The sequence below is a fragment of the Macaca fascicularis genome, chromosome 3 (assembly GCF_037993035.2).
Source record: "Macaca fascicularis isolate 582-1 chromosome 3, T2T-MFA8v1.1".
Lineage (NCBI taxonomy): Eukaryota > Metazoa > Chordata > Mammalia > Primates > Cercopithecidae > Macaca > Macaca fascicularis.
Window position 1 is genome coordinate 191665778 of NC_088377.1, and position 13272 is coordinate 191679049.

General features: G+C 48.2%; 1 protein-coding gene across 3 annotated transcripts in view; it reads left to right on the forward strand.

The window, feature by feature from the left end:
- The first annotated feature begins 12413 nt into the window (after positions 1–12413).
- GIMAP8 (GTPase, IMAP family member 8) overlaps positions 12414–13272 on the forward strand; it is a 35615-nt gene continuing 34756 nt past the window's right edge. For 2 of the 3 annotated variants that reach the window (XM_045388130.3, XM_005551143.5), the window contains exon 1: positions 12414–12615. The gene's annotated coding sequence lies outside the window, so the exon portion shown is untranslated. Of the gene's footprint in view, positions 12616–12764; positions 12922–13272 lie in introns of those variants that run through there. The other variant, XM_005551141.5, reaches the window with a different exon arrangement.

The window sequence follows — 13272 nt, forward strand, 5'->3', positions numbered from 1 at the left end:
AGAGATATAGACCAACGGAACAGAACAGAGCCCTCAGAAATAATACCACACATCTACAACCATCTGATCTTTGACAAACCTGACATAAACAAGAAATGGGGAAAGGATTCCCTACTTAATAAATAGTACTGGGAAAACTGGCTAGCCATATGTAGAAAGCTGAAACTGGATCCCTTCCTTACACCTTATACTAAAATTAATTCAAGATGGATTAAAGACTTAAACGTGAGACCTAAAACCATAAAAAGCCTAGAAGAAAACCTAGGCAATACCACTCAGGACATAGGCATGGGCAAGGACTTCATGTCTAAAACACCAAAAGCAATGGCAACAAAAGCCAAAATTGACAAATGGGATCTAATTAAACTAACGAGCTTCTGCACAGCAAAAGAAACTATCATCAGAGTGAACAGGCAACCTACAGAATGGGAGAAAATTTTTGCAATCTACTCATCTAACAAAAGGCTAATATCCAGAATCTACAAAGAACTCAAACAAACTTACAAGAAAAAAAATAACCCCATCCAAAAGTGGGCAAAGGATATGAACAGACACTTCTCAAAAGAAGACATTTATGCAGCCAACAGACACATGAAAAAATGCTCATCATCACTGGCCATCAGAGAAATGCAAATCAAAACCACAATGAGATACCATCTCACACCAGTTAGAATGGTGATCATTAAAAAGTCAGGAAACAACAGGTGCTGGAGAGGATGTGGAGAAATAGGAACACTTTTACATTGTTGGTGAGACTGTAAACTAGTTCAACCACTGTGGAAGACAGTATGGCGATTCCTCAAGGATCTAGAATTAGAAATACCATTTGACCCAACAATTCCATTACTGGGTATATACCCAAAGGATTATAAATCATGCTGCTATAAAGACACATGCACACATATGTTTACTGCGGCACTATTCACAATAGCAAAGACTTGGAACCAATCCAAATGTCCATCAATGATAGACTGGATTAAGAAAAAGTGGCACATATACACCATAGAATACTATGCAGCCATAAAAAAGGATGAGTTCATGTCCTTTGTAGGGACATGGATGAAACTGTAAATCATCATTCTCAGCAAACTATCGCAAGGATAGAAAACCAAACACCACATGTTCTCATTCATCAGTGGGAATTGAACAGTGAGAACACTTGGACACCGGAAGGGTAACATCACACACCAGGGTCTGTCGTGGGGTGGGGGGAGGGGGGAGGGATAGCATTAGGAGATATACCTAATGTAAATGACGAGTTAATGGGTGCAGCACACCAACATGGCACTTGTATACATATGTAACAAACCTACATGTTGTGCACATGTACCCTAGAACTTAAAGTATAATAATAAAAAAATTGGGTAATTTGCCTTTTTATTATTGAGTCATAACATTTCTTTATATAGCCTAGTTAGACACAAGTCCCTTATGAGATATGTGATTTTCAAATGTTTCTCCCATTCCATGGGTTGTATTTTCAGTTTTTAAATAATGTCATTTGAAGTACAAAAGTTTTGATTTTGATAAAGCCCAATTTATCTATTTTTTCTTTTGTTGCTCATGCTTTTGATGTCATATCTAAGAATCTATTGTCAAATCCAACCATGAAGATTTGCCCTATGTTTTCTAAAAGTTGTGTAGTTTTAACTCTTATGTTTAGGTCTTTGATCCATCATAATTTTTGTATATGGTGTGAAGTTAGAGTTCAATGTCATTATTTTTATATGTGGCTATCCTGTTATCTCAGTATGATTTGTTGAAAAGACTATGTTTTCCCCCATTGAATGGTTTTGGCACTGTTGTTGAAAATTAATTGACCATATATGTGAGGCTTTATTTCTGGACTCTGAGCTCTATTTTATTGATTTATGTGTTTATCCTTATCACAGTATCACACTATGTAGATTACTGCTGCTTTGTAGTAAGTTTGGCAATCAGGAAGTATGAATCCTCCAGTTTGTTCTTTTATGAGAGTATTTTGGCTAGTCTAGGTCCCTTGAATTTTTTTTTTTTTGAGACAGAGTTTCACTCTGTCACCCAGGCTGGAGTGCAGTGGCCGGATCTCAGCTCACTGCAAGCTCCGCCTCCCAGGTTCATGCCATTCTCCTGCCTCAGCCTCCTGAGTAGCTGGGACTACAGGCGCCCGCCACCTTGCCCGGCTAGTTTTTTGTATTTTTAGTAGAGACAGGGTTTCACTGTGTTAGCCAGGATGGTCTTGATCTCCTGACCTTGTGATCTGCCTGTCTCGGCCTCCCAAAGTGCTGGGATTACAGGCTTGAGCCACCGCGCCCAGCCGGTCCTTTGAATTTTTATATGCATTTTAGAATTAGCTTGTCAACTTCTACAAATAAGCCACCTGGGATTCTAATAGGGCTTTCTTGAATGTATAGATCAATTTTGGGAGTATTGCCATATTAACAATATTACGTTTTTAGATCCATGAATATGGTGTATTTTTCATTTATTTAGACTTTTAATTCTTTCAACTATGTTTTTTAGTCTTTAAAGTATAAATTTTAAACTTTTATTAAATTTATTTCTCTTATTCTTTCTGGTGCCATTATAAATGGAATTGTTTCAACTTTATTTTCAGATTGTGCATTGTTTTGAAATATAATTGGTTTTGTATATTGACCTTGTACCCTGTAAGCTTGATGAAATTATTTATTCATTCTAATAGTTTTATTTAGTAGATTCCTTAGGATTTTCTGTGTAGAAAATTTCTATGTAATCTGTGAATAGAGATAGTTTTATTTCTTCCTTTCAAATATGGATGCCTTTTAATTCTTTTTTTTTTTTTTTTGTGCTTAATTGCCCTGGCTAGAATGTCAACTTAATGCTGAATAGATGTGGCAAGAACAGCCATCCTTGGCTTGTGTCTAATCTTGAGGGAAAGCATCCAATCTTTGACTATTAAGTATAATTTTATCTGTGTGTTTTTTTGGTAGTAGATTCCTTGTATCGAATTGAGGAAGTCTCCTTCCATTCCTGGTTTATGAAATGTTTAATTACAAAAATACATTAGATTTTGTCAAATATTTGTTCTGTATCTGTTGAGATTATTATGTGTGTGTATGTGTGTGTGCGTGTATTCTTAAAAGTCTTTTGATACGGTGTATTACATTAATTCATTTTCAGATGTTAAACCAACCTTGCATTCCTGTGATAATTCCCACTTTTTCATGGTGTATAATTCTTTTTCTATATTTATGGATTTGGTATGCTAGCATTTTGTTGAGGACTTTTGCATCCACACATCTATATTCATAAGAGATATTTGTTGTTCCCTTCCCTTCCCCTTCTCCTTCTCCTTCCTCTTCCCCTTCCTCTTCCCCTTCCCTTTACCCCTTGCAGGTCTTCAGGAGGCCTCTCAACCAGTCCTTGGTCCCAGCCCATTGGCCTATTGGATCTGCCTTTCTTTTCAGCTTCCATAGGGAGCTCAGGGTATGGGTATCTGCTCTGAGGCCCCTGTGCTGCCTGCTCAGGAGCCCTGGGTAGCCATTTCTCCCAGGGGTCTCCCCAGCACCCTTGCTGTGCTGCTGGGAAGTGGGATGCGGCCCCTTCTCTCAGGGCTTTCTGGCCTGCCTCTCACTTGCCTTTCTCCTTCCATCAGGTATGTGGGTAGCAGCAAAGGGAAAACCTGGGGCCTGAGCGTACCCCCTACCTTCATCTTCCTGGCCATGTGTCTTCTCAAATCCCCTGCTCCCGTCATCTCTCTGAGGCTGATGCTGTTGGAAACAAGGTCAAGTTGCCTCTCAGGCCTTTTCTTCTTCTGATTCTACCTCTCCCTTCCGTCAAAGAGCAGGAGCCTGCTAGTGCCTACATGGGAGGGCAGGGCCACCAGGGTGACAGTGCTGTGTGTGCGGGTGGAAACCTCAACACGGCGCTCCGCGGCACAGGGAGCTATCTATTGTGATGAACCCCAGGAAGGAGGGAGGAACGTGGCCACGAGCGATGCCTGGATTGCGGCTTGATTTTTCTAACTCTTTCCTACTTCTCACCTGCAGGTGAAGAAGCAGCAGAAAAAAATGGAAGCCATTTTGGTTAACGGGTCACATCTTAGCAGTTGGCAGTGTAAGAAGGGCAAGGTTCCACCGGTCAGAAATGGAGATTGGGGAGAAGCTGAGAGCAGGGAGGGCTTCAGGGGAGACCCTGTCCTTTGGAAAAGCAGGCAGTTTGCACTCCTGGTAGATGAGTGGGGAGGCTGCTCAGTCTCTCTGCCCCTTTGCACGTGCTGTGACCCATTTCCAGTTCGACGTTGTGGAGAGCACCCCCAGGCACAGGCTATGTGAAAGGGTTTAAAAGTTTGGGGGCATGGCTGGGGGTCCCCACATGAGGGGTGCTGTGTAGCCTCCCATCTTTCCTGCTGGGAGCCAATAACACTGGCTCCTGACGTGGGGACTCGCCCTGTGCCATGACATGGGGACTCGCCTTATGCCCTGCGCCCAGGTTCCTGTTTGGTTCTGTGTCTCCTGGACTCATTTCCTTTCCAGGGTCCGCAACCGCCTCTGACACGATCACTGTTTTGGCTGCGGCCACAGCTTCATCCGCTTCAGCTCCGATATTTTCTCAGAGCAGAGAGCACAGGGAAGCTGGGAGGAGTTCTCCTAGATGGGTAAGGACGGTATTTTTGGCAGCAGTTCCAGGGACCCTCCCTGATCAGCCTGTACCTCTGCCCTGGGTTGCGGGGTGCATTTCCAGGGAGGGGGCGAAGAGGTGAGAGCAGTTGGGGAGAGCCAGGGGCTGAGGGCCCTTTGCTTTCTGAAGTGTGGCATCATCACGGGTGCTGAAGGAGACACAGGGCGGCTGGGTGATCAGTCTCTGCCCTGGAATCTGTGTTTAGCCCATGTCCTTTTCTCAGGAGTGATGGAAGCTCCTGCTGGAGAACACTTTCTGGTCTTGAGCCTCCTGATCTCTTGATCCCTATGGCAGTGAGCCCCGACTCTTGCTCTTGTTGCCACCAGTTCATCTGTGGGTGTTGGCAGGAACCTGAAGGTGTTGACAGGGGTTGAGTGTAACATGTAGCCTGTGCTAGAATATGTGGGGGAATGTCCACAGGAGACGGGATGGAAGAGAGAGAAGAGGATGCCCCTGCTTCCAGGGGCAAGTGGGCACAACCAGAGGATGGGACAATATTCCCCTGGAGAATGGCCCAGGTTCCATCTAGACCTGGCTGGTCCCAGCCCCGGGCTTTTCCTAGGTCCTTGGCATCTGTGCTAGTAGCAACCTCAGGGCCACCCTCAGCGTCTCATGACTTCTGCCCTTCTCTGGTCCCTGTAGAAATTATGTTCAAGAGAAAACACCAGGGGGCCACAATGATAACAACAATAACATCACCACCTGTGCCCAGTGAATGTGAGGGCTGTCATGGAGAAAGCAGAGCTCCTGAAGGGGCCTCAGCTGAGAAAGGGCTAGAATTTCCTTTGTGGTTTGTGTGGAGTGACTATGGAATTCAGAGGCAGAGCAGAATCTATCTGGGCTGTTGCGGCAGGAACCTGAGACTCCAGAGGGACCCTGGTTAGGCTCTCAGAGGAGAAGGAGCCTGGGAGAGTGAGCCAAGGAATAGGCCTTTGTCCCCAAGCCTGGAGCCAAGGGCTCTGTTTCCCTGGCCAGAGGCAAGGGGCGCCCTTTGGGGTCTCATGGTCTCATGGTTCAGGTGGCCTCTTCTCTCTTAGGCCTCTTCCTCCAGATCCCCACTCACCGCACGGGGCACAGCCCCATGTGTGGAGTCAGCCTTGACTCTGCCCTTCAGTGTCCCTGCTCATAGCCGGCTGTGCCGGCTATCATTCCCCAGTCCTGCTTCTGGCAGTCCCCTACCCGGAGACAGACGCTGTGGCACCCACCATGACATGGGGGACCCTGGGCAGTGCTTTAGTGCTTGACAGACATTGGGTCCTCCGGTCCCCCTCCAATGCAATGAGCTAACAATTGTATCCCCATCACACAGATGACAAAACTGGGAGGCAGCACAGCTCAGGAGCTTGTGCAAGTTCACACAGGGCGTGATTGACAGGGCTGGGATTCAGATGCAGGTAGGACGCTGCCTTATCTCAGGCTCTGCTGCTCCCCAGACTTCCTGGCCCTGATGCTCCTTTCGAGGTTATGGAACTCTCTTGAATGTCTCTGTCGGCTGCTGCCAGCCGATTAATTACCCTGCATGAATGGGGACTATGGGTGACAGTTTCCTCTGTCCCAAGTTCTGGCTGAAACCTCCATTCTATTGGTTTAGGGGCCAGATGCCTGAGGATCTGCAGGAGGCCAGGGCTACACGCTGAATGAGAACTTTACCTGGTCACCAAGTCCTTCTGAACACAGGTGCCACTCCCTGCAGTTAGGACATGCTGGCCGGGGTCTCTGACCTCCACCTGGAATGTTCCTGGAAGCCCCTGTGTGACAATCTCCGCCACAGTCAGCTGCAGCCTCACAGGCCTTGTGTCATTTGCTGCTATAGGACCAGGGAACCAGGCTGACCAGAAGGCCTATGAGGAGAAACAGTAAGCTCCAGAGGCTGAAGTGGAAAGCCAGGTGTCCATTTCTCTGCCTGCAGAATGAGTCCCCAGAGAGCCCAGCGGCCATGGCAAGGTGTCAGGGGCCCTGGCACAGGGCAGGGCTGCGGGAAGGCCATATGGTTGGAACTGTGGGCATGTGACCAGGAAGCTGTGGCTCTGGGGGAGGGTTTGTGTCCCCAGGGTGTCTGAATGCAGCTCCGGGGTGGGGCCAGCCTGGGTCTGGAGCTCCTGCAGGCTGGTCTAGTGCCAGGCCCAGGGGATGGCAAAGTTAGAGACTGGGGGACTTTGCCTCTGCTCGCTGTGTCCCCAGTGTTAGGAGCTGGCTCAGGACTGGGTGGGTGTCCACATCGGAAGAGGGGCTTAAGCCATGAGGATTGAGGCTTCCCTCCGGACCTGAGTGGGTGGGGAGGGGTGGGGGTGAGGGCTGTGGTCACACCTGTTCCATCCATTCCCTGGAATAGAGGAGTGGTGGTTTTTCTCGTTCCTCACTCGCTCATTCTTCCACCTCTGGTGTGTCAGGCCCCGTTTTGGTGCTGGAATAGAGTCATAAGCAAGACAGACATAGCCCCCACCTTCAGAAAGCTTTTGTTTGGTACAACGCTGTGGAAACGCATCTCGATCAAATATTACAGAGGAACAATTTGGAGTGGAGCTCAAATCATTCCAGAAACTCGCTTTTTAAAAATTTTATTTTATTTTGTATTTTTGTATATATTTTTTGAGACAAAGTCTTGCTCTTTTACCCAGGCTGGAGTACAGTGGTGCAATCATAGCTCACTACAGCCTGTACCTCCTGGGTTCAAGTGATCCTCCCACCTCAGCCTCCCAGGTAGCTGGGACCACAGGTGCACACCACCAAGCTCAGCTAATTAAAAAAATTTTTTTGGTAAAGATGGAGTGTCTTTTTGTTTCCCAGTCTGGTCTTGAAATCCTGGCCTCAGAGGATCTTCCCTTCTTGGCCTCCAAAAGTGTTGGGATTACAGGTGAGAGCCGACACATCCAGCTGTCCTCACTTAATTTTTTTTTTTTTTTGAGACAGAGTCTCACTCTGTTGCCCAGACTGGAGTACAGTGGTATGATCTTGGCTCACTGCAACCTCCATCTCCTGGGTTCAAGTGATTCTCCTGCCTCAGCTACCCGAGTACCTGGGACTACAGGAGTGCTCCATCCCGCCCGGCTAATTTTGTACTTTTAGTAGAGACGGGGTTTCACCATGTTGACCAGGCTGGTCTTAAACTACTGACATCAAGTGATCTACCTGCCTTGGCTTTCCAAAGTGCTGGGATTACAGGGGTGAGCCACCGCACCCGGCCCTCACTTTTTATAGGTGAAAAAATATGGAGAATTTGGGAAAATCCCAGGAAGAAGAACCAGTAGTGAGGTGCTGGGAAAACCCTGGGAGCATATGAAGCTGCCGTGGAATTTTACAGGAATTGCCCCTCCCTCTCTGTTTGGGTGATCCTTCTCTTTTGGTGGATTTTTTCATTTCAAAATCAGGTCTCTCACCAGCTTTTAACTACCATTGACTCATAGTTTTTACCTTCACAAAGCTGTTTGCTACCACTATCAATCACTTAGAGTTTAAGAACTTTCTATTTCCACTCCTGATTATTGTCTGTGGGCCTCTTGTGCCTGCCTATATCTCTCTAGAATCTTCTAGAAGCAACTTGACTCTTTTAGGCCTTTGCTGCCAGCTAAGAAGGTGAAGAAAAGTCACCGTTGCAATAAAAAGAGGGCACTTTGTCTCACTTGGCAACAAACCACCACCAGCAGCAGCAGCAATAGCGGCACCCCCCACCCCCACCAAACCAAAAACAAACAAGAAAAGAAAAAGGAAACCTGTAAGCAAAGCTCAGGGGAGCTGTGTTGAATGTAGGTACAGAGTGGGGTTGAGGGCTGCAGCTGGGCACAGGCTGCCTGCGCCCCAGCAAGAGTACAGGCTGGAGGAAAGTCATTCTTTATCATCTCATTGGCCCTTGGATGGTGTCGACAAGATTTAAAAATGTTTTTATCCTCTTTATTTTTAGTTGTTTTCAGTGGGAGGATGGGCATGAAGAATCCTTGGGAAACAGGAATCAATCAAGACCTTTGGATGCCCCTGCTTGCTCTGTCTCTAGAAGCCTCAAGCCCAGTATCCCCACGCCGATGTGCTCATCTCTAGTAAAACACCAGCCTCTCAACCCTCTCTCCATAAAGGCCACTAGAAAGTACTGTGATGCCAGGCTGCTCCACATCCAGGCAGCCTGGGTGACCACTGCCCTTTATGAGAATCAGAAAAAGGTGTCTCCCGAGTAGTTGGGATTACAGGTGCATGCTACCATGCCTGGCTAATTTTTGTATTTTATTAGAGACGGAGTTTCACTATGTTGGCCACGCTGGTCTCAAACTCCTGATCTCAAGTGATCCACCTGATTCGACCTCCCAAAGTGCTGGGATTACAGGATAAGTTAAAAGTTTTAAAATAAGTATAATATTTCTTAATTACTATAACAGACATGGACTCCATTTGAACAAGATACTTAATTCCATCAAAACATTGTCAAAACATACAAATTTAGTCACAAGACACTTTACTACCATCTGCCAAAGCTGTAGGAAACACACACATTTTCCATCTTTGAAATGAAACAGCGTATAATCATGTTTTCCAAAATAACAAACATGCGTCTGCAGTGAATAGCACTCCCTTTGATGTGGCAACTGCTCCAATCGTGTTAACAACTGTGAATTCATCTTTTTAAAAAATTCTTTTACTGTTTCTCTTCTTTTCTCTCCTCTTTTCTTTTCTTTTTTCTTGTTCCGAGACAGTCTCACTCGTGTCGCCCGGGCCGGAGTGCAGTGTCGGGATCTTGGCTCACTGCAGCCTCCCAGGTTCAAGCAATTCTCATGCCTTAGCCTCCTGAGTAGCTGGGATTACAGGCACGGGCCACCACACCCAGCTAATTTTTTGTATTTTTAGTTTAACCAGGTTGGTCAGGGTGGTCTCGAATTCCTGACCTCAGTCGATCCGCCGACCTTGGCCTCCCAACGTGCTGGGATTACAGGCATGGGCCACCAGGCCCGGCCTTATTGTTTCTATTTTCTAAATTTGTAATAAATCTGTTCCGCTTGCTGCTGTCTCTGTTAGTTCTCATTTCCAGCTTTGGCGCTGCAGCAGCCTCCGACTGGTCCTTCCGGGTCCTTCCCTCTCCAGCCTGACTGCTTTTTCCCCGCACCTGCCGGGCTGTCTTAGGGCCCCGATGGCGGTGGCGTTTGCCATTCTCCTTCTGCCTCAGGCGTCCTCTCTGTCATCTGACAGGCAAATGTTTACAGCTCTTCAAGACTTAGGCATTACCTTTCCCGCGCGGCCTTCGCTCCACTGTGCCTTGCAGTCTTCTCCATGGCAGTACCTGCCACAGGAAATGGCGGGTTTACTGATTTGTTTATAAGTTTATTTCCCCAGTTGGTTGTTTTTCCGTTTTGTGGGGTTTACATCGTCTCCTCTTCACTTGCATGGCAGCCTGGACGCATCTCTGTCACAGCATATTACCTCGTTTCGTGACCACAGCGTAGTCTTTTTCCCCATTCTCAGACTGAGTTAGGGCCCCTTGAGTCAGGAATTTGCCTTGCTAATCTTTGTGCCCTCTGTGTCTAATACGGTGCTTGGTCCTGGTGGATTTCTCCTTGCTTGCGTAACATGTGTCTTCCTGGCTTATTCGATTTCCGGAAGTCCAGTCCTTCTCCGCACTGTTTCACCTGCCTGCTGAGTCAGGGCTCTCAGCCCGCTGCGGAGCATTTTGCTGCACTTGTCATTAACCACAAAGCCACTAGAGGGCAGGGAGCCCCCATCCTTCCTCAGATCGGTGCCAAACCAGAACCCGGCAACCTTCCTTCTGCACGGAAATCAATTAAGCTGATTTGTTGAAAGATCATTTTGCAAAATGGTCAACTCAGCAAATAATCGACTTCCTGAATCTTTGAGGAGTTATTTGCAGCTTCAGTTTTACTCAGAGCAATCCCTGGATGCTTAATATTTCATTTAAGAATGAGTGAGCCTTTTCTTCTCTATTTTAGGGAAACAGTTTCTTGCTGAGCCTCTGTTAGTACTGCAGCGGGCATGAACTGCAGTACCTGGCTTAGGGTTTTTGTCTTATCATTTTAATGAGTTGATTTTATGTGCATTGACCTACTGCAAAGGAAGGGTGGGGGTTCTTCCAAAATAGATCCTCTTTTAATGAGGAGGCAGGTGGAGTGGGACATGGGAGGAGGGGCTTTGTCAGTTTTCCCCATCAAGATGTGTCCTGTGTGTCCCCAGACCTCTTCTTGGGTCATCCCAGCATAACCAGGGTTTCCTTCAGGTTCATAACAAGGTAGAGCAGCCCTCAAGGCTGGCGCATGAAGACCAGTCCACGGAGAGGGTGGATCCCTCGGGATGTGATAGGCTGACAGCAGCACCCCAAAGCCTGTGGTTTTGACTACTGTAGAGACTTCATATCTGAAGCATGCCCCTCTACTTCAGCTACCCCCACTGCTCCTCCTTCTGTGGGGTCCCTTTGGAAAGCTCAGCACCACCTCAGACATTTGGAAAACTGCAGTGAGCTCCAGTCCCTCGAGGCCCCAGCCTCTGCATTCCGTGAAGACAGCCCGGCGTGCAGAGTGCAGACGGTTCCGCACTCACTTGGACGAACCTCGAGGGCATTCTGCTCAGTCTCAGAAGGGCAGACATTGTGGGACTCCACTCACATGAGTATCTGACGTTGCCAAAAATCATAGAAACAGGCCAGGCGTGGTGGCTCACACCTGTAATCCCAGCACTTTGGAAGGCCGAGGCAGGTGGATCACTTGAGGTTAGGAGTTCAAGACCAGCCTGGCCAACATGGCAAACCCCATTTCTACTAAAAATACAAATATTAGCCATGTGTGGTGGCGGATGCCTAATCCCAGCTACTCGGGAGGCTGAGGCAGGAGAATAGCTTGAACTTGGGAGGTGGAGGTTGTAGTGAGCCGAGATCTCACCATTGCACTCCAGCCTGGGGAACAGAGCAAGACTCTGTCTCAAAAAAAAAAAAAAAAAAAAAAAAAAAAAAAAAAAAATCATAGAAATGGAAAGTAGAACGGTGGTTACCCGGGCTGGGGTTTGGGGAGGGGAGTTGGGGTGTAATGGGGAGAATCTGGGTGCTGCAGGATGAAAAGTCCTGCAGACCTGGCACACAACAATGTGAATGTACTTTCTACCGTGGTTAAGATGGTACATTTAATGTTACATCATTTTTACCCCAGTAAAGGTTTTTAAAGAAGTCTTCCTCCGTGTTTGACTTCCTTATGAAGTAGAGACCAGGGATTTGGGACACTATGTTCTTTCACAAAAGGGGTTTCATTTTGTGAAATATTTGAAAGCATCGAAGCATGGCATTTCACATGTTTTGCAAGCTGGGGAAAAGCATTCATTCCCTGAGAAGCAGCGCTGGTCTGTCAGGCTCGGAGTTCCCTGGGTTGTGGGTTTTAGGGAAGGCAAGGGAAGCGAGGAAGGACTTGTTAGAGGAAGTCCTAAAGGCCACTTCAGAGCACACAGAGGCCAGGAGCTGGCTTTGCTCGGAGCCTGTAGCGGAGCCCCAATCTCTGTCCTCTCAGGAACAGGAACCGGCTTGACGTCCTTCTCCTGCCCTATCCAAGCCCCTGTTCTTGCAGCCCTTCTGAAGCTCAGCCTGGCACCCGCCCCGGTGCCCCAGCCCCTGGCCAAGTCTCTGCTGTCATTTCTCCTCCCTCCTCTCAGTCTACAGCTGCGGGAGAGGCCAGGCTCCTCAGTTTCTGCTGTGTTGTGACTCCACAAGGCACTCAGCACCCAGGGAAGGCACGTGTGTCCCCAATGCTGGCTCCTCCCTGAGCCCTGATGGCTCTTGACGTGCTGAGCCTGTGGCCTGCACACGGAACTTCCTCTCCAACTGCATGCCTCTGTGATTGTGAAGGCTGTTTCTAGAAATCTCTTCCTTTGCAGAAACACCCGAAACCCTCCTGCCAGGAGGACCAGGCCTGGGAAGAGGGTTGCTCTCCAGTGTTCTCCCCTCACCCTCCTCGCCCTCCTCACATCCTGTGCCCTAGGGGACCAGCAGCTGCTTCCACCCAGGTGAGAGATGGAGGGATGGAGCCAGGTGGATTGCAGAGCCTGGAGACTGGGACGCCATGGGACAGGACTGCAGTGCATGTGTGACGTGTGCACACGTGTGTAGATGTGTGTGCTGGTGCATAGCTGTGGGGGAGGATGGGCTTGGCACCGGGAAGGTCGCCTGTTCAGCCATGGGAGAAGAGGCTGCTTGTGGGGTTGGATCGCAGGGACCCTGGAAAGCTTTCCTCCTGGTCCACAGCGTGTCTCCCCAGCCTGGTGGGGAGCAGATTCCGCAGGATGGGGACAGAGGCACATTCCCAGACATCGGTGAGAGTGGCTGTCCTGAGAGAAGTTGCGTGGGGGAGTGGGCGTGAGCCCTGAAGAGGAGGAGGGCTGAGGCTGGCAGAAGGGAGGAAGAAGCGGGCGGAAGGAGCCTGTCAGAAGTCCCATGAAGCTAGATGGTGCCGCAGAGCAGCCCCCAGGAGGAAGCCAGCGGCGCTCCTAAAGCAGGGGGTGGGGGGATGCTGATTTTTCCATGTCTGCTTTTCTGGTATTTCCTGCCCCTTGCACAGTTAGGATTCTGTGAACTGGGCATTGGAGGGGTCAATACCTTACCAAAAACAGTATTTCTCATTTCATCTACATTTCAGCCAACCTGGCCCTCAGCAGTTAACCCCT